Below are 27372 nucleotides of genomic sequence, written 5' to 3' on the forward strand. Positions count from 1 at the left end.
TGGACTCCCACTTACCAGTGGGCACCAATAAGGTCTCAGCCCATCAATGGTTATGGCAGCTATTGGCTGTCCTCTGCCTACTCTCCAAGCACTATGCTCTGTGTCTTCGCAATCTCTATCTCACTTAGTCCTACATGGGAAAATATAACCTCCACTTTACAATGACTGAACTGAATTTCTGAGCTCTTAAGTAGAACAGGAACTCAATTTCAAACAGCCTTAACCAGAAATCTTTATCCTTATGTGGCCTATCTCTGAGCAGATTTTGCTTCATGTTACATATTTGTTCATTTCCTAGGTTTAGAGGGGACGATAGAGTGCGGTGAAAAGTGTCAGAATGGGGCATTTGGAGAACTGGGTGTTGGCACCAGCATGGACCTGTTTTGTGTCTCTGGGGGAGTCACTTCGTTTCCATGTCCAGGGGCTTCATTTTCTTCCTCTGTGAAAATGAGGGGATGGGCTGGTACCACTTTGACCTCTCCTACTCAACCTTGCAATGGTGGCAGGATTGAGTTTCAGTTCCTTTGTAGCCTCACTCATTCCCATCTCCCACCCGTCCCTGACACCCTTTCACTGCTGCTGCAGCCATGACAAAGGTTGGAGGTCCCCTGGACAGCCCCCAGCCTTTGCACCTGCTGCCTCCGTTAGGGGGCCTTCCAGCTTTTCTGGTTGGCAAACTTCTCTTCATCCACTGAAGCCCCAGCTCAAGTATTCCCTCCCCTTCACAGTCTCCCTGACCCTAAAAGGAAGTTTTAGTAGAGGCATCTCCCCATCTTATATCCATAAGAATCCAGTTCACAGCTGAACGTCGGAGCACTCTGAAACGCTGGGTCAATGTTTCCCTCCCTTCTCCATGACCCAGGGCAGGAGATGGGCCTCACTGGGGCACCATTGCATTGCCACCCTCAGGCCCAGCACCTAGCACATAATGCTTTCTAGATGGTGACAGAATGAATGCCCTTCCAAGGCAAACCTCATCTCTGGCATCCTAAGATGGTATGAATTTAACTGTGCTCCTGGCAGAGCAGAAGATGCCAAAACAAGAGATAATTTTACCTTCCCCATCTATTTCTGTTTCTCTGTGTCATTGACTTTCACTCCTACACTCCAGCTCCTCGTCAGCAGACAAGCCATCTTGTGAGCGTAAATAAATGTCAGTCATAGCTGGGATTCCCTCTTCTCCTGAAACAAAGCCTCCACGAGCCTGCGTTGGAACATGGAAGGGCCTGATATCTTTGTGGCTGAGATTATTTTAATTTGGAGATCCAATCACCCAGCAAAGCCCCCTGCTCCTAAATATCCACCTTATTGGGAAGCCATGGTGTCTGAGGGCACTGTTAGTAACTTACAGTGAGGAAATTCTCTGTTCAGTGGACACGTCATGTGGAAAAATATCAAAGCCATTAACTACCATTCAGGGATATTTGGACTCACTTGTCCTTCATCTGTTTATTTATTCATGTATTCACTCATTCAAGAGTTACTATAAACTGGGTACAAATCATTTTAACTTCACTCCTGAGAAAGGTTCCACAATGGTTTATTGACCTAAAGCTACCAATTAATATAGTAATAGCCGATATTTGTGGAGTGCTTATTGTGTACTGGGCACTGTATTAAAAACTTTACATATGTTAATGTATTTAACCCTCATAACTCCACTAGATTGATATCATTTTTTATCATCTTTATTTTGCAGACGAGAAAACTGAGGCACAAAGAGATTCTTAGCTTGCTTAGGACTACACATCTGGCAATCAGCAGAGCTGGGCTGAGACCATCATATGCTCTTAACTACAACCTGCACCCTTAGGATGGGAAGGGACGCTAAGGGGCAGTCATGTCCCCAACGGTCTCGGCAGATCAAAGGAGCATCAGACAGGAGACAGAACCCATGACTTCCATCCAAAACTATGCCCCTGGCCAAGTATGTCACCTTGGCAAAGCACTTGGCCCTTTGAGTAACAATGTGGTTTTGCTGTTCTTGCTGGTTTTAATTAACCTACTAATATTTTTAAAGAAATTTGGATTACAAGATGACTAGCGAAGCCAGAGGGCTCTCCAGCCTCTACAGTTCTGCAAACTAGATCTTCCCCACCCCCTGCAAATTATTATTGGTACTGTCAAGGTGGCTGAGGCTTAATGTCTGAAATTGACACTAGTAGAAGACAGCCTGCTCTGGGCAGGCTGCTCTAGAGGGCCTGGCACCTTGTTTCCTGGGGCTATAATGAAGATGGGGGTTCTGTGGCTCCAGCCTGTGATTAAACCATTTACAGGAGGGTGTAGGGAACAGAGGCCTGAGGCCATGACCTTGGAGAAGGCTGTTGAAAATGCACATGTTCCATTTTCACAGTGTGTCCCTTCCATCCTGTCCCCAGCTCCAACTGCTGTCACTAACACTGGTTAGAATCTCAAGGGTGGCTGGAGGGTCTCTTGCACGGGGCAGAGTGATGCTGGTCAATGGGGTTTTCAGTGCACAGGAGACACAGAAGAGAATAATGTACATGCAGAGCCAGGAGAAGTGGACTGGACAGTGTCATTTTTCAGATCAAGTGACAAGGTATCAGGTCATTCAATGTTAAGGGCAAGGCCTTCATATATCCTAGTGCTGCCCCAGAAAGTCTGTGTGATAGGGCGGAGCGAGCACAGGCCCTCACGGCAGTCACATGAACTTAAATCCAAGTGCTGCCTCTCATTAGCTGTGTGTCCACGAGTGGGCTATTGGCATCTGAGAGCCTCACTTTCCTCTTCTATAAAATGGGGAACTCTCTCCAACTTTCAGGGTTGTAGCAACAATTAGAAATGACGTTAGTCAAATGCTCAACTCTCAGCTCAGCACACAGATGCTCAATATTTGTTTTGTTTTGTGTTTTTGAGACGAAGTCTTGCTCTGTTGCCCAGGCTGGAGTGCAGTGGTGTGAACTTGGCTTGCTGCAACCTCCACTTTCTGAGTTTAAGCGATTCTCCTGCCTCAGCCTCTCAAATAGCTGGGACTACAGGTACACAGCACCATGCCTGGCTAATGTTTTTTTTTTTTTTGTATTTTTAGTAGAGACAGGGTTTCACTATGTTGGCCAGGTTGGTTTCCAACTCCTGACCTCAGGTGATCCTCCCACCTTGGCCTCCCGAAGTGCTGGGACTACAGGCATGAGCCACCGCTCCCAGCTCAATAAAGTGGAGTTCTAAGATCACCGCAGCAAGTGCCAGTCATTTTGTTCAGCTGAAATAGAGGCGTGTAAAGGGGGATCGGAAGATGGGGCTGAAAACATGGCCAGGGACCATTCCCTTTTTTTTTCATTCATTCCATACAGACTTTTTAGGTACTGACCTTGAGCCAGGGATAGGCCCTGGTACATGGCAGATGCAGTTCTTGCCCTCGGGCATTTTTCTTGAATACATCTCTTCTTTGTGTTAGGGAAGTCCTCTTCTATTTCTATTTTGCTAAGAGGTTTTTATCTTTTAATCATGAAAGGCTATGAATTTTATGAAAGGTTTTTTCTCATCAATTGAGATGAATATGTGTTTTCTTTTTTAATACATACCATTTAAACTAAAATCTTAGATATGGAATTTGGGGTTAAAGAGGTTAGCCACTCACAAGGTCGGAGACATGTTGCTAAACTGTCTTTTAGAATGATTTTAACCACTCATACCCCCCATCATGGTGGATAAGCATGCCAACTTCAGCACACTGTGATAATCATCAGTTATTTTCATCATTTCCATCTGACAGGTGCAACATGGAGGGTTTGTTGGTTGAGTCCTTCTGAGAAGCAGATGTTGAGATGGGATTAGATGTGGAGAGAGTTCGTGAGGAAGGGGAGGGGCTGGAGAGGGTGGGAAGGGTCATACAATGCAGCCTCAGTAAAAGAGGGGTGAGTAGACAGAGCATCAGACTGCCCTGCAGTTCCAAGAAAGTTTCAGGCAGGCCAACATGGACTCCAACCAAGTCACCCTCAGGGGAGTGTCTTGTCCCAGGAAGAGACCTGCATTCCTGTCCTTGGCTGTGAGCAGCCCTGGGAAGCATGGACTTGAGACAAATGTGGTGTTGAATTCCAGGCAAGTTGAAGCTGCCCATCAATTGTGCCCCCACGGTAGGAGAGCTGAGTGCTCAGTGCATGTTCTCACTGCAGCCAAGGGCTGTTTGTTTTATTCTTACTAATTTGTTGGAGTTCTTTATAGATTATGGTTATTAACTGATGGAAGCATTGCAAATATTTTCCCTAGTTTATCGCACACCCTCTGATCTAGTTGGAGAGAGAGGGAAAGATTGTCATAAAGGAAGGGAATTCTAAATATTTAGACAGGAAAAGCTAACTGTTTTCTAAATATTTTTTGGCTTCCCTTCCCCTTCCCCTTCCCTCCCCTCCCCTCCCCTCCCCTCCCCTCCCCTCCCCTTCCCTTCCCTTCCCTTCCCTTCCTTCTTTCCTTCTTTCAGACAGAGTCTCGCTCTGTCACCCAGGCTGGAGTGCAGTGGCGCAATTTCAGCTCACTGCAACTCCCACCTCCCAGCTTCAAATGATTCTCCCACTTCAGCCTCCTGAGTAGCTGGGATTACAGGCACCCCCCACCACACCCAGTTCATTCTTGTGTTTTTAGTAGAGACAGAGTTTCACCACGTTGGCCAGGCTGGTCAACTCCTGACTTCAAGTGATCTGCCCGGCTCGTCCTCCCAAAGTACTGAGATTACAAGTGTGAGCCACCACACCCAGCCAATTCTTCCCTTCCCTCCTTCCTTTTCCTTTCCTTCTCCTTCTCCTCCTCCTCCTCCTCCTCCTTCTCCTTCTCCTCCTCCTCCTCCTCCTCCTTCTCCTCTTGCTTTCCTTTCCTTTCACCAGTCAAGGAAGGCTCTTCTTTCCCCACACAGTTTAAAAAATTATTCTTGGCTGGGCGCCAGTGGCTCACGCCTGTAATCCCAGCACTTTGGGAGGCTGAGGAGGGTGGATCACCTGAGACCAGCCTGACCAATATGGTGAAACCCTGTCTCTACTAAAAATATAAAAATTAGCTGGGTGTGGTGGCTACAGGGTGTGCCTGTAGTCCCAGTTACTCAGGAGGTTGAGGTGGGAGGACTGCTTGAACCTGGGAGGCAGAGGTTGCATTGAGCTGAGATCATGCCACTGCACTCCAGCCTGGGGGACAAAGTGAGACTCCATCTCAAAACAAAATATTGTCTCATAAGTATGAACTAAGCCATATGGGCTCAACCATATTGGATGGCCAGTCTGCAAAAATGCAGGGTTGGAGACACATGCTTGGTGACACCACTGGACATAGTCAGTGGAACCCAGACAATAGGAAACTGCAGACCAGTGACCTGGCTTCTTTAACAGATAATTCACAAGGATAAAGGGAAAAAAGGGGAGTTGTGGGGTAGAAGGGACTCGAAAGCCATGTCAGATAACCTCAGTAAATGGATCCCTCTCTCCAGAAAAGTGAAACAAGAAGGAAAGTTTGAAAACTGACTGAATATTTGCTATAAAGATATAGTTATTTGTTAGAATGATGATGGAACTGAGATTATGTTCGAAGAAAGACACCTGTGTCTTTTGGAGCCACATGCGGAGATATTTTCACATGAATAAGTCTGGGATCTGTTCCAAAGTCACCCAAAGTGGACCCAAGTGCGTGGGGATACAGATGAAGTGGACTGGCCTTGATGGTTGTTTTAAATGGAGGGTGGTACGTACATCCACAGGCGCTCATGGTACCATGTTCTCCATCTCTCTATATATTTAAGGTTTTCCATAATAAAAAGACAAAAACTAAAATCTACCAGGAACACACACACACAAATACGTGTACACACAACACACACACACACGAAAAGAAAACAAGAGAGCGCCCTGGAGTCCAAATTTCAGGGTTTGAATGTCATCCCCACACTTGCTAGCTGGTGGCTCTCAATGGAGTTATCTAACCTCTTTGTGATTCTGTTTCTCATACATAAAATATGGGAACTATTATATCCTGTGTCATATCCCTGTTTTGAGGATTAAATGAGAAAAAAAGCAGGTAAAGCACTCCTCTGTGGAGAATCCGGCACATAAAAAGCATTGCATTAATGGATATTACAAATGTTTACTGAGTGCCTTGAATGTGTCAGGCACTGTGCCCGACACGGAGACTACCTAGTGTTTTCTAATTATTAATAACTAGCGTTGTTATTTTGTGATTCTATTTCCTACATTTCCATCTTTTTCCATCTGGATTTCATTTTGGCATAAGGAAGGATGCAGGGATTTTTTTTATTCAAATATTTTGCCAATTATTCAATGTAATCATTCATTAAATAGTCCTTTTTTCTCCACCGATGTGAAACATTCTGTTCTTCATATTCTAAATTCACATGTCTATTTCCGAGCTCTCTGTGTTCTTTGATACTCTTCTAACAAGGTTTTTGTCTGATCACCTTTAGGAATCTGTTTTTAATATTTGGCTAGTTTAGATGAAGAAAATATTAATTTTAAAAATGTTTTGTTTTTTTTTCTAATTTAAGAAAGCATATTATTTTTATTTCCACTTTACTAAGAAAGGATTTTTGCCTTCTGTTCACTAGGTCTTTCCACAAAATACAGAGCAAATTGTAGAATGATCTGCTGAATTCAGAGCAATAGGAGAAGAGTGATCCATCGTCGGAGCTGACCAGAGAGAAGAAGGGAGTTAACTGGGCTTCTGCGGGTGATACCCAAGTAAGGCCATAATTAAATCTACGGTCCCAGCCTTTTGCATCTTTGTCTAAGGTTTTTCCCACTTATTTACAGGAATAGTTAAGTTCAACTTTTTTTGCTTTGTGTATTACAAAAGTTTAATTGGCAAATAATAATTGCATATACTTACGGAGTCTAATGTGACATTTTGACCTATGTATACATTGTGGAATGATTAAATCTTGCTAATTAACATGTCTGTCATCTCACATGTTTATCATCTTTTGTGATGAGAACATTTGAATTTTACTTATTTTTAGCAATTTTGAAATATGCAATGAGTTATTATTAACTATAGTCAGCGTGTTGTGCACTAGATCACAAAAACTTATTCCTACCGTCTAACTGAAACTTTGGACCCTATAACTAATAACTCTCTCTTGTCCCTTCTTCCACCCCTAGCCCTGGCGGCAGAGCAGTACATCAGAGCTGTACATCACTGGATTGTTTTAATGATTCTTTTAAAAAAAAATGCAGCTCTGATTTCTGTGTATCTGTGCCAAGTGTCTAAAGTTTCTGTGCCTGTCTGTGACAAGCAATTCTTATCTTTTCTGATACAACTGTAAGAGTGCATAAAGTTGGTATTTACTGAGTGCCTATTATAAGCATGATACTTTATATATGTATCAGTGACCTTTTCCCCTTGGGTTGGCTAAACTTTTCTTGGTTGTGAAAAGGGATAGGAGAGTCATTGAGGTGGCAACCCACTACAATTGCCCAAAACCACAATAGTTACACAAACTCACAGAGACCACCAAGACTGTGAAATCTGCCTCCCGTGACCCAGGTCCCACTGTGGTCATACGGTAAGCAAGGTATTTGAGGCAATGTAGGTTTAGGAGCAGGTAGCTTCTTTCCAGTTCACAACCATCCCATGGGGGAACCAACAGGCATTCCTGAGATGCTCTCAGGCATGCAGCCCAGCTCTCTCTCTCTCTCTCTCACACACACACACACACACACACACACTCACACACACTTCTATGATGTACTCAAGCCCTTCCAAATATGTTCTCCCATCTCCATACAATTTCCCTTTTCATCTTCTGTCAAATGTTACCCAAGTCCCACTCCAGTGCCTTTTCCAAGGAGAAGCACTTGCTCTGTCCCCATTGCTGTTTACTTCACATGTGTGAGGAGGAACCCCTATGCAGGGAAAGCAGAGTAGATGCCTGCACTCCTTGGCCTTAAGCAGATTTTCCTGTATCTTTGGTTGAAATCAACTTAAAGTCCTGGCTAACATCATTTCTGAGGTCACAAGAACGCCAGCACTCTGCAGCCTCCTCCTCTCCCTTATCTTACCTGTGTTTTCTTACATCTTACTGGCCATGACATTGCCTTATCCCTAATTTAGTACTTTCTCTCCCTACTGCACAACAGAAGAAATGTTTCCAAGTGTGCACATCCCGTAATTTCACAAACTTCCTACTACTTTTCATAGACTTCTGTAGCAGTGAAACAGCAAAGAGCTGACATAACGGACTTCACTTTTTGTTTAAGAGTTCTTTACCCATTACTGCACACAGGCAAGGATAATTTTAGAGCACTGAGATAATATGCAAAAACAGCAATCACATGGTTTTTAAAACTAACTTTAGGATTAAAGGGGAAGTATGTAAACAACTATGTCTTGTTTAAAGATTTATAGGAGCACTGTGAACTGCGAAGACAAAAAAGTTCTTATCCTCCTCAGAAGCTTGCCGGTGCTCAGATGCCTGCAGTTGTTGGTCACCTCTTGATCCCAACCCTCTACTCTTCCCCCTACACTTAACATAGCAAGAGCCTGAAATTTGTACTCACTTGAGATGTTCTTTGCAACACTAGTCCACCATCTCCTTAAGTTGCCAGCTGTTGAATAAACCCGCATTTCCTCTCATCAACTCTTGTCTCTGGTGTTTGGCTTTTGAGCAGTGAGCGGCTGAACTTGGGTTCAGAACTTGAACCTACTGCATTTAGTTTTTCTGATGCAGTAGTTTTTCTTCCTGCTCAGGAAGTAGGTTTCCTACCCAAAATGTGTATATATTTTTTTGACCTCTGACAACCATGAGTCACTTTGCAAGATACAGAGGGAAAATTGAGGCTCAGAGAGGTTATTTCAATTACCAGGGTTGCTCATCAGATAAACAGCAGAATTCAAGTGTACAGATCTTGATCTAAAAGTCAGCATTTTCCACTCCAGTTTTCTGCCCCTACCTCCCCTGCCCCCATCACTTGTGGCATCACATATAGTAAAGGGATGCAAGCCAATGGCTTGGGATTTCTGGGCATGAGAATTTCGGAAACATGGTTTGGGTCTTGTTCTTTATATTGGTGTTATCTGGATCAGATGTTTTGAGTCTTCTGAAAAAGTCCAGGGAAATTTGATCAAAGGAACCTACCCCAAATATAACTTGTCAGTGAAGTCCTTGAAAAGTAAAATCGAACCCTCTAATTGAAAAAAAATTCACTCATTAGAAAAGACTTTGAATTATAAATAGAGTCAGATAGTTGATTTTATAAGGAGTTATATGAATGACAGGATATTCTCTTATTTATTCATTTTTTAATGGAACTAAAATGCACATTGATTTTCTTCTTATCATTCTTTTAACAACTCTGGCTAAATGGGAACTGAGCAGATGCATGACAAATGGAATCCACTAACCTGTCTCTGTGCTTATGAGACATAGTCAAGTTTACAGTTTTCGGAATATTCTTAGTATGTGACAGAAATGCATTAGGCAACTAAGCAGAGCACAGTGATTTGAGTGGGAAGAAAGCTGTCTTGCTCTGGAGGGCCAGCACCAACCAACAATAACTTCCTTGCTCTCTCCTGTTCCCTCCCTTCATACAAAGCATAGCGACATGCAGGCTGAGAGGTCAACACAGGCTTCCATTTGAGCTGGGTGTGTGTCCAAGACATCAGAGCGCGAGTCTGCGACTGCTTTGTGTAAAACTTACTCCAGCCCATCAGGCAAGCCACCCCGTCTCAGTGTCCCCATCCCTATCCATTTCCCGGGGCTGCTGTAGCAAATTCCCAAAAGCCAGGTGGCTTGAAACAGCAGAAATTAATTCTCTCATGGTTCTGGAGTCTAGAACTCCAAGATCAAGGTGTGGGCAGGATTTGTTCCTTCCAAGCGTTGTGAGGGGAGAGCTGCTCCATGTCTCTCTCCCGGCTTTCAGCAGCTACGGACCTTCCATCACTCCAGTCTCTGCCTCCAGTTTCACGTGAGCTTCTCCCCTGTGTCTGGGTCTCTGTGTCCAGATTTCCCTCTTCTAATGACATCAGTCATTGGATTAGGGCCTACTCTAATTCAATATGACTTCATTTTAAAGGAATTACATCCCCAAAGATCCTTTTTTCTTTTTCTTTTTTAATTTTTAATTTTTGTGGGTACATAGCAGGAGGATATATTTATGGGGGTACGTGAGATGTTTTGATACAGGCATGCAATGTGAAATAAGCACATCATGGAGAATGGGGTTTCCATTCCCTCAAGCATTTATCCTTCGATTTACAAACAATCCAGTTATAACTTTTATTTTAAAATGTACACTTAAGTTATGATTGACTGTGGTCCCTCTGTTGTGCTATAAAATAGTAGGACTTATTCATTCTAACTTTTTTTGTACCCATGAATTGTCCCCACCTCCCTCTACAATTCCCCCACTACCCTGCCCAGGCTCTGGTAGCCACCCTCTGCTCTCTATGTCCATGAGTTCAACTGTTTTGAGTTTTAGATCCCACAAGTAAGTGAGAACATGCGATGTTTGTCTTTCTGTGCCTGGGTTATTTCACTTAACATAATGATCTCCAGTTCCATCCATGTTGTTGCAAATGACAGGATCTCATTCTTTTTTATGAGTGAATAGTACTCCATTGTGTATACATACCACATTTTCTTCATCCATTCATCAGTTGATGGACATTTAGGTTGCTTCCAAATCTTAGCTACTGTGAACAGTGCTGCAACAAACATGGGAGTGCAGATATCATGTCGATACACTAATTTTCTTTTTTGGGGGTATATACTCAGCAGTGGGATTACTGGATCATATGGTAGCTCTCTTTTTAGTTTTTTGAGGAACCTCCAAACTGTTCTCCATAGTGGGTATAATAATTTGCATTCCCACCAGCAGTGTATGAGGATTCCCTTTTCTCCACCTCCTCATCCGCATTTGTTATTGCCTATTTTTGGGAAAAAAAGCCATTTTAACTGGGGTAAGGTGATATCTCATAGCTTTGATTTGCATTTTTTGCTCATTTAAAAAATCAGATTATTAGATTCTCTTTTCCTATAAAGTTGTTTGAGCTCCTTATATATTCTGGTTATTAACCCCTTGTGAGATGGGTAGTTTGCAGGTATTTTCTCCCATTCTGTGGGTGGTCTCTTTACTTCGTTGATTGTTCCCTTTGCTGTGCAGAAGCTTTTTAACTTGTGATCCCATTTGTCCATTTTCACTTTGGTCCCTTGTGCTTGTGGAGTATTGCTCAAGAAATGTTTGACCAGACAATGTCCTAGAGATTTTCTCCAATGTTTTCTTGTAGTGGTTTCATAGTTTGAGGTCTTAAATTTAAGTCTTTAATCCACTTTGGTTTGATTTTTGTATGTGGCGAGATTTTGTATGAGGGATCTAGTTCATTTTTCTGCAGGTCCCTTATTTTCAAATAAGGTCACATTTATAGACACTGGAAAGTAGGACTCAAACATACTTTTTGGGGGGTGCCATTTAACCCACAGTACCATTCTTAATTGGGGATATTGGAAGAGGTGTTAATATAACAGATGAGTTCTATTCTGCCAAGTAGTCCAGCTATTTTATCCTTAGGTCTAATTACAACAAAACATGCTTAAGGACTGTCAGAATCAGAGGGCGAGAAGTTTTCAAAAATCTAGACGTGGGACTCTTAAGGTGTACAGTGTCACACTGAGGCATAAATGCTGGAAAGGGCAATCTTGGGATAATTAGAGTTTGACTTGGAGTTTGTTTAGCAGGAAATGTCATATTTGTACTTACATTTAGAAGTGATAACCGAGCTGACTAGTTTGAAATAAAAAAGGGTTCATCATTTTGGCTCAAGTGCTAGTGCTGACCTGATTATTGAAAAGCATTTTTAAATAGCATAAGATAAAGGTCAAATACTTCATAACTCTCAAACTTCTTCCAAATGGGGTTGGAAAGATTCGTGATTCCATAGCACACAGGGAAGGTGCTGAATGCTCTACCTATTGCTGTCCTGGCTCAACCTCTCCAGTCATGGCTCCTTATCTCTTGAATCCCCTATCATGGAAAGCCCCCACCTCATCAGGCAGTCTTCCTGGCATATCTTTATCTCTGTGTTTTGTTCTTGCTGTTGTTCCTTTAGCTAAAACTCTAGTCCCTCCCGGTATATTTCTTCTGCCACTGGCCATCTTCCACTCCCTTCCTTGCCCATTTTTCCATACAGGCCAAGCTCAAATGCTGCTGTTTCAGGATACAGCTGTGCCAATCATTGTTGACAGCAGAATCCTGACGTCACTAGCCAGGGGAGGTCATTCAGCAATCAATCAAGTATTTTTGAACCCCAGTTATGTGGCAGACACAGTGCTAGGTATAGCGGTGACCATAGAACCTGACTACCTCCTCATCTTCGCCTGGTGGATCTTGAAGTCTAGTAAGACCTCTAATAACACATGAAAGAGTTATTTTATCTCTGAATGCTATAAAGATGACATAGAAAAATTATTGCTGTGAGCTGAACTCATGATATGGAATTTATTTAACATAGAGTTTACTAAAGAATTAACCTTAGCCAATTTCATGCAACAGTTATTACATTGTATTTCCTCGAATATGAGATCCTGTTTTTTCAAATGTCAGTGGTCTTGAAATCAAGCTGTACCTTAAAATTGATTTTTAAAAGAACTTGTCCTCTGTGCAAATGTTGCCTCTGCCTGTCAGGTGCTGTCAACTAATTTGAGTTATTTGACTTGGCAGCACCACCTAGAGTTGGATTTTATCTTAAACTGAATCCCTAATTGTCACTTGCAATGTCTTCAAAAAGATTACATTCTAGGGCAGTGTTAAAACAGAAGTTATTGCAGGCAGAAGGGCCTGAGTACAGATCTGCGGGAGGTAAATTTACTAAGAGTAAAGCCAATATCTGTGGCCAGAGGGGTCCCGCACTTTCTCATTGTCTTGAAAAGCAACAATCTTTCCTCTAGGCGGTAAGCATGCTAATTCACAACCTATATAGTGAAGCCTTTTTCTTGTCTATATATAGCGAAGCCTTTGTCTTGTAGTGAGACACGTATAAAAGGATGACATTGGTCAGGCAATGCAGTTAGCTGGTGGCAAGAGAAATTGACTGATCCCTCAGAATGGATTAGAGAATAGTAAAGCTGGGAGAGTTAGTGTGACCGGCCCAGGCTAATGAAGGACGGTGACTTAGGAGTCATGAGTCAGAATCTTGCTGATTTCCAGGAGAAGCTTTCTACCTTCCAGCAATAGAAACTCAATTAAGAAAAAAACACAATGTTGAGTTTAACCAAATAGGAAACACAGACAGAGTGCCAATGTTCTTCAATATGCCTTGAATTAAGGCATTAAAGAATGAAGGTCATGAACAGAAATTATGGAAAACAGCATGTCACCACACTGCTCTGCATCAAAGCCAATGGCCCAAGGTGAGTGAAACTTCAGACGCTGACTTATGTAAGCCCTGGGCTTAAACTTGAGTTAAGAAACTAGAGAAGAAGGTGGCATAAATGGGTGACATTGTCATCTGAATGTTCTTTAATGTACATCTAACAGTGCTACTTAAAAAAACAAATATTAATGAATTTAGGGATATTTTATAATGGTTAAAACTACAGGAATTCCACTTCTAAGTATATGTATATATATACACATACATATATATACACATACATACATACACACAGACATATATATACATATGTATGTCCGAATTCATTGACATCAGGATCTCTAAGAGATATCTGCACTCCCATGTTCGTTACAGCATATTCACAATAGCCAAGAGTTGGAAACAACCTAAATGTCCATTGATGGATGAATGGATAAATGGATAAAGGAAATGTGGTATATCCACACAATGGAATATTATTCAGCCTTTAAAAAGAAGAAAATCTTGCCATGTGTGACCAAATAGATGAACCTGGAGGACATTATGCTAAGGGAAATAAGTCAGCCACAGAAGGACAAATACTGCATGATTCTACTTATATGAGGTATCCAAGTAGTCAAACTCGTAGAAGCAGAGAGTAAAAAATGATGTTTGCCAGGAAGAAATGGGGATTTGATGATCAGTGGGTATAAAAATGCAGTTACGTAAGATGAATAAGTTCTGGAGATGGGATATAGTGCCTATAGTTAACAATACTGTATTGTGTGCTTAAAAAAATTAAGAGGGAGGCTGAGGTGGGCAGATCACGAGGTCAGGAGATCAAGACCATCCTGGCTAACACGATGAAACCCCGTCTCTACTAAAAAATAGAAAAAACCAGCCAGGTGTCGTGGCGGGCGCCTGTAGTCCCAGCTATTTGGGAGGCTGAGGCAGGAGAATGGCGTGAACCCAGGAGGCGGAGCTTGCGGTGAGCTGAGATTGTGCCACTGCACTCCAGCCTGGGTGACAAAGCAAGACTCCATCTCAAAAAAAAAAAAAAAAAAAAAGAAAAGAAAGAAAAAATAAGAGAGTAGATCTCATGTTAAGTGTTCTTACCATAAGAAACAAAGACAACAGGGCATGAGGAAATTTTGGATAAGATGGATATGTTTATTGCCCGATTATAGTAATGGCCTCAGGGGTGCATGCATACGTCCAAACTCATCCAATTATATACATTCCATATGTACACAGTTTTTGTATATTAATTATACCTCAATAAAACTGTTAAAAACAAATTAAACTAAAAATGGAAATTCTTGTTGGATTATACTCATATTATTACTATTTATCACTTAGGGATTGGCACTTGAGTGATACGGCAGAAAAACCAAGTATCAACGACATAAGCAATATAGGTTTATTGTTCTCATAAAAAGATAAATTCAGAAGTAGAGAGTGGCCAGCATTGGTTCAGGGCCAGTGACACCCTGATGTTCTTAGTCTGGTTTGTATGGTTGCAATATGGTGCAGTAGTTCCAGCCATCACATCTATGTTTTGGGCAGGAGGATGGAAGAAGAGAAAAGATGCAAAGGAGAAGAATTTGCTCCCTTTGAGGAGCTTTCTTGGAACCCACCCCAAAACTTCTACCTACATCTCACTGAGTGGAACGCTGTGAAAGCGTAGCTGGGGAATGCGGTGGTTATTTTTAAGCTGGGTTCCTTGCTATCTTCTAAAAATTGGGTTTATAAGAATTCAGGGATAGTGGGTAGTGGGTATCAGTGGGCAACCAGCAGCATCATAGGACCTTCTTATGACACTACAGAGAGTGTTTCTTTCTCTCCATCTGTAATTGCTCAAAGGTCACAGTTCAGGAAGAGCGTCTTCCCTATTTGTGGCTCATAGTTCCTAGTTTAATACTACACAGATGCACTCAATGATAAAAGCACAAATTAGTCTGTCTTGCCCAATATGCAGACTTTTCTGCACTGCACACTTCATCGCGGTGGAGGGAAAGTTCATGTATCCCTGAGTTTGGCAGGAAGGACAAAGTTTTTAAAGTGTTTTAGCTGAAAAAAACATCTTTCTCACTGCACAGAAATCAATGATTGAAAAATCCCTGCTGGATTGCACCATCAAAGATCTCCTCTGGCCTGACACTTGGAGGTTTATCTTTAACCCTCCGTTTTGGCTATTTATGGAATTGAAGCAGCCTCTCCACCAAAATAGAAGTTGCATCATTTGATCGCTGAAGTCCCTACTGGGTTTACAGTTGTGTGATCCCCAGTGCTGGCATTCACGGTTTCCTCTTATAGGCTTCTTTGTCTGTTTTTCTCTCAGTATTTCTTTATTTCTGTCTTGTGTGATAGTTTTCACGTTTGCATCCACACCATACTGTGGGCTGTTTGAGAGCAATGATCTTTGTTCCTTCATCCCAGCAGCATCTCTGCGGTGGGCATCTTGTGGATCCTTATTAATACTGGCTAAATAAATGGAGTCCTCTTGCGGAATTAGGTCCTTGCCTAAGGATGCTGTGGACTATTGAAAGCCTGTTCCCTCTCCATCTTCCACTGTTGTTTCTGCCCGTCATGATGGTTAGGATGGCAACACTAATAGAATAACGACCACCATGGGCAAGTTATAAATTAGGTAGCACGCACTCTATCTAATCCTTCAACAAACCTGAGAGGCAGTGACAATTGAGAGGGAGCTGATTCCCAGAGAAGTTTAGCCCCTCGGCCAAGGTCACACAAAGAGCACTTGACAGAGCTGGCAAACAAAACCAGATTTGACTTCAAAGCTCTGTTTGAGGCTGGGCACGGTGGCTCATGCCTGTAATCCCAACACTTTGGGAGGCCGAGGCAAGCAGATCACAAGGTCAGGAGTTTGAGACCAGCCTGGTCAATACGGTGAAACCCCATCTCTACTAAAAATACAAAAATTAGCCGGGTGTGGTGGTGTGCACCTGTAGTCTCAGCTACTCAAGAGGCTGAGGCAAAAGAATCACTTGAACCCAGGAGGCAGAGGTTGCAGTGAGCTGAGATCGTACCACTGCACTCCAGCCTGGATGACAGAGTGAGACTGTTTCAAGAAAAAAAAAAAAAAAAAAAAAAAGCCTCCATTTGATTGAACCCAGGATAACTCATCTTGCACTTTCATGGACTAGACATTGACTTGTAGTGTGTTGTGGTTGTTGCAGAGGAAATGGAGACATTCCTTCTGAACCTAGAGCTAGGAACAACAATGGCTTGGAAGAAGCATTCATATTTGTTAAAATGCACTCTTTAGCTACAATCTCATACTGTTTCCTGGAAAGAAATATCTTGCATACTGTCAAACCTCCCACAAAGATTTTCACATGTCTCCAAAGCTTAACAAATAAATATCATTGTCTTATTTGACATGCTGATCCCACGTGTTTTCTGGCCAGTGAATATATCCAACTAAGGAAGGCTGGAGCATTTTAGTTCAAAGATGTCTGTCAAGGTCCCCAGTCTCTGTAGAGCACTTTCAAGGGGAGAGGAAATGAGCCGAGGGATGCCTGTCATGGTGGATGTCCAGCACTTTGTAATTCAGAAAACACCTTGCCTCCACTATCTCTGTCGTCCTGCGTCCCTTGAAAGGTAGAAAGGTCATGTGAGGTAACAGTGGGTTGAACAATCTATCCGTGGGCATAGACAGAGTAAGAGGCAGCTTTTGCTGCAGCTCAGCTCCAGGACTCTGAATCTCATGGTCTGTTCCCACTCCAGGCTGCTGTGGCTACAGAAAAATAAAAAAAAATCATGGTCTTGTGCAACTGTCTTTGCTTCCTCAGTGAGCCACATACAGACAACAAGCATAAAAGCATTTTTCATTTGAGCCTGGGCCACCTAGAATCCCTGGGTGTGAACTGCCCAGGTGGGGTTCTGGGCACCTGTGTGTATGTGGCTGACCTGGGCCTGGGTTGACCAATCGCCATACAGCAGAACTGGGCCTGAGCAGAGCCGGGTGGACCAGGCCAGGATGATGAAGAGGTGGCTTCGGTTCTGTGTCAGCCACGAACTCACTGTGTGACCTTGAACAAGCCCTTCTCTTTCTGTGTGTCTCCTGCTCCTTATCTGCAAAATAAGGGTTTATAATCAATCCTGGCCAAGCTTCTTCCGAAAACCCACAGTACTGGGACCTGATCCCAGGTCACACTTACCCGCAATGAGAGGGAGCTTGGCCTTCCTGGCTGTCTACCACATGAAGATTTCAATCACAACACCTGCCTCTCATCTTCTTTCCCATTTCCCCCTCACTCTGCTCATAGCAGAGTCTCTCTAGTTTTTGTTTTGATACTTTAGGAGCGAGTAAGAGAAAACCTGACTCAAACCATTTTTAATAAAAAAATGTAATGGGTTTGTGCATCTGAAAAGTCCAGCAGCTCAGGGCCTGTTTCTCTCAGTATCTCCAGGTTCTGCTTGTTTGGCGTTTGAGTCCTTCTCAGGGTGAGTCTTTCTTCATGGTTTCAACATGGCCCCTGCCTCTTGGGAAGACGTGCTTCCTCGTTTATCCTCAAAGATGGGAGGCGGGGGTGCAGTGAGAAACCATCTCCTTGTACAACCATCCTACAAAACCCTGGGCTTTTGGCTGGGCATGGTAGCTCATTCCTGTAATCCCAACACTTTAGTAGACTGAAGCAGGAGGATTGCTTGGGCCCAGGAGGTCAAGGTTGCAGTGAGTTGTGATCGCACCACTGCACTCCATCCAGCCTGGTCAACAGAGCAAGACTTCGTCCTGACAAAAAATTAACAAATTAACTGGGTATGGTGATGTATACCGATAGTCCCAGCTACTGGGGAGGCTGAGGTGGGAGGATAGCTTGAGCCCAAGAATTCAAGGTTGTAGTGAGTTATGATCACGCCACTGTGCTCCAGCCTGAGCAACAGAGTGAGACCCTGTCTCTATAACAAACAAACAAAACCCTGGGCTCTCACCTAGCTGGATCCATGTATGATGCATGCTCAGCCCTGAGCCTGAACAATAACTGTACTAATTAGTTTAGGCCTAAACCCTGTACCCTACCCTAGAACAAGAGGTGAGCCTGCCTCACTGAAACACAAGCTCTGCTAAGGAAGGGGTTCAGCTAAACAAGTGGGGTGCAGGTGTCATCAGAAAAGAATGGGTATCGGGTGGCTCTGATCACCTGACGGGGCCTTACAACAGTCCTTGGTTGCTATATTGGTGTCAATACCAATTGGTACCTTGGGTGGTATATTGGTTTCTGATGGCTTCTGTTGAAAGAAATTACCACAACCTTGGTAGCTTAAAAAAACACAAATTAATTCTCTTACAGTTCTGGAAGCCAGAGGTCCAAAATTACTTTCACAGGGTTGAAACCAAGGTGTTGGCAGGGCCATGCTGCCCTGTGGAGGCTCTAGGAGAGAAGCTGTGTCCTGGCCTTTTCCAGCTCCTAGGACTGCGTCCCTCGGCTCATGGCCCCTTCCTTCATCGTCAAAGCCAGCAGCGTAGCACCTTTCAATCTCTCTCTGTTTCTGTAGTCACATCACCTTCTCCTCTATCTCTCTCCTCAGACCATCCTGCTGCCCTCTAATGAGGCCCTTGTGACCACAGTGAGCCTACAAGGCAATCCAGGATCGTCTCCCATCTCCCATTCAAGATCCTGAACTCTATCCCATCTGCGAAGTTTCTTTTGCCTTATGACATTCTCAGGTTCCAGGGTTTATGACCTGGACATCTTTGGGGGCCATTGTTCCATCAACCACAGGTAGCTCTCCTGCTGCCGTGGGCATAATTACATGTACCTTCTTGGTGCTTCCCAGGCCTTTCCTCATACCGGTGCAATGGCATTTATCACATTTTCATCCTGGAATCCTGTATGTATTTACAGGTCTGCCCACTGGGCTGTGAGCGCCTTGGTTCTATGAACTTTCTATTTATTTCCCCAATAAGCATACCAGCATGGCTGGCTCAGAGCAAGTTCTCAGTGAGTGAATAGATAAATCTCTTCGCCCAAGCAATGTAATGCAAATTGAAAGCACAAGACCCGAGGGAACCTGGAACCAAGGACAACTCAGAGACATCATGGGGTTAACACAAAGACCCTACATCTCAGGCTCAAATCTCCAGGCCCCTTCTGCTGCCTCCATACTGAGAGAGTTAGCCAAGCACATCTTATTTCCTGGAACCTATTTTTAAAATCCCTCAGTACTAGCGAGCAACATTGTAGCTATAAATAGAAGCCATGGATTTTATGATCAGGAAAAATGAGTCCATCATATTATAAAAAAAATACCCACACACACTCACTATTTATAGCCCAAGGATTTCCACAGCTGGGTATACTCACTGAGAACCCCTGGCTGATTTTCCTTCCAGCTGAACAGGGCTCATGGGAATGTAGCAGGCAGGAGGAAAGTATGTCATCCTAAACTGCGTTTATTTTTGAAAACCTACTTTCTAAAGAGAAGGGGATCATGCAAAATGTATGTAACTGACAGGAGTCTTTTAGGAAAAAAAGAATCACATTGCTCGTCATGGAGTAGCTCGGGGTTCAGAGGGTGAGGGTGAAGCATCCGCACAAAGACATTCATTGTGAAACACACCAGCCAGGCCAGAATATTCAGGACCCAGTGAGCCCCTCTGAAATGGAAGTCATAGCCAGTCTGCATTGAGCTCTTACTGTATGCCAAGCTCTGTGCTAGGGACATGCATGTATTATTTCCTTTTACCATTTCAACAGACACAATGTGCTAGTCCTATTATTATTAATCCCTTATTGCGTGTGGGTAAACCAAGGCATAGAGAGGCTGAGCATGTGGGATTGGAGAGGGAGCCAGCATTATGAAGCACAAGCCTAGACTGTCAGCATTATGGTTTCAGAGAGCAGGGAGAAGGTGGGTGGAGACCCGTCTGCACATGTTTTCCATTTGGTGTGCAAGGCCTCCATCATCAATCTCTGTCTGACTCCTGGGACACCCCTTCCTTCTCTTTCCAAATCCTTCTCCTTCCTCTCCTCCCACTCAGCAAATGCATCTTAGAGAAGGAGATCATTGCCTTACTGGCATAGGCTCAGGGTGACGTTTATCATATTCACCCTCCAGCCTGGGAGGCCATGGCCAATCAGGACACCTGTTGACCATAAACAGCCAGGGCCACCATACAGTCCTGTTCTGTACCCAGGAAGGTTTCCTTTCTTCCAGCTAGATGCCCTCCTTATTTCTGTACCTCATCCAGTCCCGCCACTGCTTCCTAAGATAGCTTCCCTAATTACCCCTGCCCTTGCCACTTTTCCTCAACTGGCCTCTGTCTTCCTAGAGGACCGTATCTATTAAAATCACCCAAGTTGCAAGACCTCAAATGTCCTTGGAAAAAGCAGATGCTGCAAATATCAGGTGTCAGCTCCCAGGAAGCGGGCATAGATGGTCACAGAGCTGAGGCTAGAGGAACATCAGTTCTCAAGTTCCAGACTGGCTAACAAAGAAACTGAGAGTCAACTCAAGGGAATCTCCATCCCTGGCCAGTGGTGGAACCAATACAGGGTCCAGTTTTCCCAAGAGTGAGCATCAGATGTCATGTAGGAGAATTCTGAGCAGGGTCATGCCTGTGGGCAAGACATATCATCTGTCAACTTTCTCTTTTGGAAAATGAGCATCTAAAATAAGATTTTGTAATTACTGCTCAGTAAGATCTTCTTTGTCTCCTCTACCACGCTCTTGTCCAGGTCAACATGAGATCTCCCGTGACAGCAGCAACACCCTTCCACGTGGTTCCCTTTTCTTTGCTCTGTCCTTTCTCATTCCCATTCGTTCTTCATGCTTCAACCAGCAAGGTCTTCCAGAAACTCAAATTGGGTTATGTCATCCCTGCCTCCTCTCTATGATGTCATCCCTGCCCCATCCCAGTCCTCCAGGTAAATCATAAACTTCCTATGACCGTTCTTAAGGCCTTTCATGGTGTACAAGGCCCTGTCCATTTCTCTAGTCTTTCCTGTTGTTGCTACACAGGAGGCTTTTGCTCCAGCCAGAGCGAGTCACTTGCGGTTCGCTGAACCCATCTGCTCTTTTGTGGCCCTGGAGTCTTTGCTCAAGCTCGTAGGAGTTCTGTGGAAACAGAGACTGTGTTTTTCATCTCCTTATTTCTTGGTTTGTAGGGGATGTTTAACACCTGTTAATGGAATAAATGGATGGATGGGCAGATGAATGAGTAAATGAATGTATGAATACCATTTTCCGCCTCTGGAATCCACCTGTTTTCCAAGACTCCTTCAGTGCTTCCTCACCTTCAACCTCACCTTTATTGTACAGTCTCTCCTGGACATCACCTCCAGTATATGTCTGGTACAATTTCATTAAGCCTTCCCTGATCCCAGTTACTGCAGCCCAGTATATATTTTCTGTATGCCTGCCTTCCCCACTAGACTGTACCACCCAAGAACAGAGACAATGTTTTGAATGTGGGTTGATTTCCAGTGCCCGGCATGAGCTTTAATGACTGAATGCACTGAAAAGCTGTCTGGCCATATGCATGAATGAAAAAGCTCAGTGACGTATGCCCATGGTCATATGGAGAGCTAGAGGAAGAGCTAGGGCCAGATCCCAGTGATCAGGCTTCCAGTTCTCTGTTCTTTCCAACGTGTCCCAGTGTAGATAAGAAGCTGGAGATTTCACTAGTTTCAGAATTTTTTCCAGGTCTCTGGAATGCCACAAAACACACCAAGCAAGTAGGAGTCAACTCAAAGTGACCAAACCAGAATATGTCTGCCCATGATGCCAAACTCAATCACTATCAGTGGCTTCTTTTCTGGAAGAATGGGATCCAGGGCATTGCTAGTTTCACCTTGGATCCTGAATGACTGGATTACAAAACAGGTGATGATGCCTTGGGAGGAAGGTGTTGACAGCAGAAAGATGGGAACAGATTTCAGAGCTGGGAGTGGTTCAGAGTAGCAACAAGAGCCTCGGACAAGAACCTGGATTATGTTTTCAACTCTGTTACTGATTTACTGGTCTGTCTGGGCCTTGGCTCACATTTCCACAATATGATGGAAGTAGAATACATTTTCTCTAAGGCCCTTCCAAGTTCTGAAGCTCTGTGTGTTTATATCTCCAAAGCTTATCTGAAAAGACACAAATGATTTGAAGGTTAATAATGAAGACAGAACTTTTCTAGTAACGTGACAAGTAGTAGGCTTATTTTCCAAGTGTTCAACAATCAACAACAAATGTAACAAAAATAATAAGAAAGATAAAATTTGGAAGGTTTCTTAAAAATAAACCTACTAGATTCAACGTGAAATTTAATAACTTACAAGTAATATCCTAACCGTGATCCACCCCCATTACCTGGAAGATCTTTGCTTCTGCTGATCCCCATGCCTTCTTCTAATAGAAATGCCCTTACAACTATTGTTTGCAGTAGGGTAGGGAGAAAGGAAAGAAGGAAGGAGAGAGGGAGGAAGGGAGGGAGGAAAAGAGGGAGTAAGGGAGGGCAGGAGAAACCCCTTACAAGATTGCAAAGTACTTTCATGTAGATTAATTTAATTTGTCATAAGAAGCCTCTGAAGCAAGTCTATGATTCCCATTTTACAGATAGAAAAACAGAGATGTAGATAAATCTCCTGCTAAGGTCACACTATTAGTAAAAGGCAGAAATATCAATTATGGTCATCTTGAGTTTCCATTCTATGGAGCTGACAATAGGATAGAAAAGAGAAAGATCAAAAACCAGTATCAGCCACGTAAGGGCCATCACCCCCCACCAAAACAAAGGGATGCTGAACCTGCCTTATCAGATAACAGCCATCAATGTAGGTCGGTAATTTCATGTGACTGAGTTACAATGACAAAAGCTAACAATGGCTCTCATCTTCTGAAAGATGCGACTTTGTTTAAAGCACTCAGGAGAGATTTCCCACACTGAAATTCCTACATTAAAACTTTAATTAAATGCTACGTAGCATAATAAAATAACTACCCATTTTGTCCATTCCTTTGTCATATTTCATCTTCATTGCTGCCACTTTAAAGATTTTCTATTTTCTCTATGAGTTACACTAATTTCTTTCTTTTTTTTTTTTTTATGTTCCAATACAACTTTATTTGCAAAAACAAATAGGCTGAATTTCGCCCACTGGCCATAATTTGCCAATCTCTGCTCTGTAGGATAAAGTTCACATTCCTTAACCTGGCATCTAAGCATCTGTCATCAGTTCCGCACCTATCTCTACAACCCTATGTGTTATCGTGTCCCATGGATACTTCACATCCTTTGTTTTGAAGCCGAATCTAGAGCAGGGTTGCTCAACCTCAGCAGTACTGATGACTGGGCCAGAATGATGCTTTGTGGTGGGAGCTCTCCTGAGTTACACTAATTTCTAATTAGCATCATTTTGAAGTTGTACAAATTCTGGTATTTCAAAGGAAATCAAAAGAGACAGAAAAGAGCCACAAGATATGATTGATGGAGAAGGTGAACTCGGCACTTTCGCAACACGCGTAACTGCTCAGTCTGAGTGACTTGGCTTTGAAAGGCATTCATTGCAAAGCAAGGAACATTTGTTGTGAATCTAGTGTTTGGCATGGGGAAGGGGCAGATGGAAAGATGAATAGACTTTGAGGAGTTCAAAATCTGCTGGCAAAGATGGACCCAACCCCACTTAGTGAGTTCTACAACAGTTCTCTCCCAGCTTCTTGTACTGAAGTACCATTTTTAACCATCTTTGCAGCCATCTCTTCTGTGGGTGTGTTAAATGAAAAAGGAGCATCTGCCCCCAGCTCTGTTAATAATAAATTTCACAGCAACAATACTATTATTGCTAACAAGGACGATTAACATTTGTATCATGCTTTAACACTTACAAACCACTGTCACACTCAATGTGCCTTAAAACTGCAGAGTTAGAGAAGTTTGAGTCAGGTAATATTTTTCCACTGAAAATATTTATATTCAATTTTCTACAAGTAGCAAATTTGAGACATTATTAACTTTTTTCAAATATTGTAAAGAGAACCCCTTGTGGGCCATTTCCAACTATGCCAAAATGCATGCTGACATCCTTCAAATATTAAAAAGAGCAAGCAAAACATTTCAACTATCTGGACTATGTGAACAAAGCCAGTGGGGAGTGCACATGACTCTGCAGAAGCAAAGAACATTATTCAGCAAAAAAGACATGCATTCTGCATAAAGCTATAAAATAATTTTTTCCTAGAGCATATTTTTAGATCATTGTACTGCAAGAATGCTGATTTCTTTCTAAAACAAATTGACTATCAAGAATCACTGAACTTCTGTAAAAGAATAGCAACTTATCTAAATTTCCTGTTTTGACAAGCATTAAGGAAAATTATGTAGTACTCACAGCCACAAGAGGAATGTGCTATATCGTTCTTATACTGTTGAGACTCTTAATCATATCAAAACAAATAATTTCACTCAGCTAAGTTTGTACTTACTACACCAGATATTCTTATTGCAATACTTAATTCATGGACTCAAACCATTGGCCATTCAAGGCTAAGGGCATAGAGGAGCCGGCACATGCAAGTCTCTCTCCATGGTACTGAGTTGCCCAACCTCTCGCGTTAGGGTCTAGTTGTGTCTCTTTCCTGCTGAGAGGACCAGATGCAGAGTCAGGATTTAGAACCCTGTTCCAGCTCCATCACTACATAACTAATTGTGTAACCAAGGTCACATTATTCACTTGTTTTCTCTCACCCTCAATTTCTTCAGAATGTAAAATGAGCACATTAAAAAGAGGGCTCTAAGCTCCAACATCCTGTGATTTGGTGACTTAAAATTGCCAAAGTAAGGGCGGGCATGGTGGCTCATGCCTGTAATCCTAGCACTTTGAGAGGCCGTGGCAGGCAGATTGCTTAAGCCAGGAGTTTGAGACCAGCCTGGGCAATATAACAAAACCCAGGTTCCACAAAAAAAAAAAAAAAAAAAAAAAAAAAAGCAAAAATTAGCTAGGTATGATGGTGTGCACCTGTGGTCCCAGCTACTCAGAAGGCTGAGGAGGGAGGATCACCTGAGGCCCAGGTAAGTAGAGGCTGTGGTGAGCCATGATTGTGCCACTGCACTCCAGCCTGGGTGACACAGTGAGACCCTGTCTCAAACAAAAAATAAAAAATAAAAATAAAAAAGATATTGCAAAAATATTTGAACAACTGGCAGGGTTCTCAATTTGATTTATCAAAGTGTAATTAGGGTCATCTCTCATATTTCATTAACTATGCTAGGTATTAAAAATACAATTACATATTAGTTAGAAACTTTTTGGTTGAAATGGACACAAAACATACTGACTTACGTGGGAAAAAAAAGGTAATAATGTCAGGTAATTTATTGGGTCATGAACCAAACTTGTAGGATTCCAGCTGGGAGTCAGGTACAATTGGAAAGAGAACCTGCAACACCCTCAAATCTTTGTTTTTTTCTGCTTTATTCCTTTATTCCAAAATGACTTTTACCCAGAAGGCGTGTGGCAGATAGAGTTTCAGGTGGCCCCCAGTTATCCCAGCCTCTTAGTACTCACAACCTTATACAATTCCCTGTCCTTAAGTATGGGCATGACTTGAGAGTTACCTCTCACCAATAAATATGGCAAAGGTAAAATGATGTCACTTCTGTGATTATGTTACCTAAGACTGTAATGTATTTCTTGCTAACGTGTTTTTTCTTGCTGGCTTGGATGAAGCTAGTGGGCCTGTTGGGGAGGCCCCAGTGACAAGGAATTGGGGGCAGCAGCCTCCAGCCAACAGTCACGTAGGAACTGAAGGGAGCCTCTGGCCAACACCAGCCAACAACAAACTCAGACCTTCGGGCCTGTGGGCAAGAGCACCCAATTATGTCAACAGCCATGTGAACTTGGAAGCGGATCCTTCCCCAGTGGAGCCTTGAGATGAGACAGGGGCATCTGTTCCCACCTTGATTACAGCTTGCAGATGAGGCCCTGGTGCAGAGGACCCAGGAAAGCTGTACTCAGATTTGTGACCCACAGAAACTGTGAGATAACAAATGTATGTTTTTGAAGCCACTGAACTTGTGGTAACTTGTTATATAATAGATGAATAACATGAAGGGCACGGCCACTAAAATCCCTGAACCTGCATCTCAAGCTTTGGAACCTGGGCAGGGCTGAAAACCAGTTTTTCTCCTTTCCTGTTGAAAATTCCTAATGGAGAGCTTTGATCATCCTAGCTTGTGTCAGGTATCCACACTACTAACCACTGAGGCCAGGGAGGTGGAAATCTGCAGGAGGCAGCAGCCTCTATTCTGGCTGATTGAATTGGATAGAACATTTCCCATGACAAGAGAAAAAGTGCGATTATGGGCATGACAAACTGTAGCTGCCCACCGCAAATGGTGAACAATGTACACATGTTCTTTGCCCATGATCTAGAGGCAGGTGTACATGAGTTAATTGCCCATTAAAATCAGTCATTTCCGTGCTGCTGTAAGGGCAGTACAGATCTTGAAGAAGGACATTTACACAAACTTGAGAGTCACGAAAAAAAATATCCAGGGAAAGTGAAACTTAAGATAGCAACTGAAAACTCAGTGGGAGTAATCCAGGTAAAAAAAGGGACAACTAAGAATGCCTCAGACATGGAAGCCATCATGTGAAAAATGCCCAGGCGCTAGAGAAAAAAAATGAAGTAGCTGGTTGATTCCAAACATCTTTAATACACTCAGACCACAGAGTGGAGAGTATGCTAGGAAAGTGCCAAGAAAGAGGCTGAAGAAATTATCCAGGGCTGGGACATAAAATACCTGGTATTAGTCAGAATTCCTAGTGACATATCACAGACTCCATTCTTAGTTGGCTCACAGGGTTAAGACACCATGCAGTCAGAAACTCTGCAGCCGTGGTGATACCCAGCATACCAGAGCATCATGGTTGCCCATCCCCACTGTTGGCACCAGTCATCCCACACTGGATAACAAAAGTTCTCCCAGAGAAATTAGATTTCCCCCGCTTCTGCCTGGTGGGAGACTATCTCCCAGCTCACCACTGGGTCTGCTGCTTCAGATAACACTTTGGCATCCAGCTCTCACAGTGGGGGTCTGATTGGAAGAAGCCGGGT

The 27372-nt window shown here is 43.1% G+C and overlaps 1 long non-coding RNA gene across 1 annotated transcript in view; it reads left to right on the forward strand.

Annotated features, from left to right (window-relative positions):
* The window catches only part of LOC144330389 (uncharacterized), a 149118-nt gene that overhangs the window by 118965 nt on the left and 2781 nt on the right, over window positions 1–27372 (forward strand). Inside the window, exon 2 of the long non-coding RNA XR_013396516.1 lies at window positions 6560–6692. This is a non-coding gene — a long non-coding RNA (uncharacterized LOC144330389). The remainder of the gene's footprint in view (window positions 1–6559; window positions 6693–27372) is intronic.

The sequence above is a fragment of the Macaca mulatta genome, chromosome 7 (assembly GCF_049350105.2).
Source record: "Macaca mulatta isolate MMU2019108-1 chromosome 7, T2T-MMU8v2.0, whole genome shotgun sequence".
Lineage (NCBI taxonomy): Eukaryota > Metazoa > Chordata > Mammalia > Primates > Cercopithecidae > Macaca > Macaca mulatta.